Below are 2,158 nucleotides of genomic sequence, written 5' to 3' on the forward strand. Positions count from 1 at the left end.
TTTTATTTATAAAAAAAGTTCTTAGGTTTAAAAAAACATTCAGTGAACTGAAAAAGTGAGGTCGGTAATATAGGTATTTAGCTGTGTCACATGCCCTTAATCAATATTTATGATTTATGAAATACGATAATAAAATATTTTATCAAATAAATTTTTGTGGAATATTTAAAGAGTTCAAAATTATTGTTTGAATTTAAAAATTAAAATTATACAAAAAATTTTACCGACAAATTAATATACAAAAACACGTGTTTTTAAATTAACATTTCGATTTTTCAGAAGAACTTTTGTGATTTAAGGGCATGTGACACAGCTAAATACCTATATTACCGACCTCACTTTATCAGTTCACTGAATATTTTTTTGAACCTAAGAAATTTTTTTGTAAATAAAATACCGAGCTGTAACTTTGGGAAATGTATTAGAGTACAATAAAGTACGTTTAGGTACTGCATTTTGGTAGGAACTTCACTGAAAATTATTTCATCTTTCTTCTGAACCTCAACATTTTTTGAACGTTCGAACTTTTTTTATACATAAAATATCGGTCTCAAACTTTGAGAAATGCAAGAGCCGAAAGAAAACTACGTTTAAGTACATAGCTTAATAATAAAAGATGTAAAAAAATATATTTCAACAATCAATTCCAACGGCATCAGCCGGTAACGATGTACACAAAAATACGAACCCTCTAGAGCCTCGTCTAGTGGCCGCCAGGTTTCGTATTTTCGTGTACAACGTTACCGGCTGATGCCGTTGGAATTGATTGCTGAAATATATTTTTTTACATCTTTTATTATTAAGCTTTGTACTTAAACGTAGTTTTCTTTCGGGTCTTGCATTTTTTAAAGTTTGAGACTGATATTTTATGTATAAAAAAAGTTCGAACGTTCAAAAAATTTTGAGGTTCAGACATGGCCGGATTAAGGGGGGGGGGGGGCTGTAGGGAATGTAGCCCGGGGCTCCGCTTTTGAAGGGGCTCCCAAATGCTTCCTCAACTTAAAAAAAAATTTTATCTTAATATACAAATTTATTGTTTTATTTCTCTAATACTGGTAATATTCTTTTACTCTACTTATGCTGAACCTAAAGATCTAGAATGATAAATATTACGAATGATTTTTCTCTTTTACTGCATGCTTCTTATCACCATAATGTTTATACCGATATAAGAGATATATCACAGTTGTCATAATAGTGACCGCGGCATACCGAGAAGCGCCTACCGCTAACATCAACACTCTGAATATTGAGATTATATATTTACAAATGCCGAGGTGAGAGCTTATGTCAAAGTAACAAACGCACAGTGATTTTTAAAAGCTTTTTTAAATAGAAATATGTCGAGAAAGTGTGAAAGTGGTGCTTCGAAGAGAAAAAAAATCAAAATCTGAGAAGATTTCGAAAAGAAGCTTCCAAAACTAACAACTTTTTTCAAAAATGAATCTGAATTCATTTCTTCTTCTCACTCTTCTGAAGGAAATGAAAATTCTGGTGAAGTGGAAAATACAAATTTAATAACAGAAGCTATCGAGGATATACATCGGAGATCACTAGGTTTGTGAGTTTTTTACTATCTAAATGGCTGCTGAACGAACTGTGTAAATTTTATATTATATTGTTAATTAAATTTATTTTAAAATAATTTAATGAGTAACAAATAATAAAAGGATATTAAAATGCGTAACAGGATTTGAAAGTTTAAATAATGACAAATCAGGGATAATAACGAATGCACAAAGTAACGATGAGACTGTAGATGTAGGTCTTGAACTGACACCACAGTATTCAAAAGATTCAAACACACTTCAAGGTATTTATATAATTTAGTTTTGAATTTTAAACTTTTTTTATGTTTAAGTATGTAAGAACACCTTTCTATTCAATATTAAAATAAAATTACATTTATCCAATTGAATTTTATTGTATAAATATAATATCATCGAGGTGTGCCGATCGTCAGTTCAAATTTTAATGCAAATTTTGTGCCTTTTCGGTCACCTTTTTTCAATCTGAGTTTAATTTAAGAAGTGATTCAAGAAAAAATTAAAGCTTTTAAGTGCTCTTCGAATACAAAATTTCTAGACATCGTAATTATTCAGTTGGTTTTAAAATTAAATCCACGATTTAAATATTTTAAATTCGAATTGCAAATTTC

The 2,158-nt window shown here is 29.6% G+C and overlaps 1 protein-coding gene across 2 annotated transcripts in view; it reads right to left on the bottom strand.

Moving 5' to 3' along the window:
* LOC117177553 (alpha-tubulin N-acetyltransferase-like) overlaps positions 1–2,158 on the bottom strand; it is a 62,432-nt gene that overhangs the window by 11,092 nt on the left and 49,182 nt on the right. The window lies entirely within an intron of this gene.

This window comes from Belonocnema kinseyi, chromosome 7 (genome assembly GCF_010883055.1).
Source record: "Belonocnema kinseyi isolate 2016_QV_RU_SX_M_011 chromosome 7, B_treatae_v1, whole genome shotgun sequence".
In the NCBI taxonomy this organism is placed as follows: domain Eukaryota; kingdom Metazoa; phylum Arthropoda; class Insecta; order Hymenoptera; family Cynipidae; genus Belonocnema; species Belonocnema kinseyi.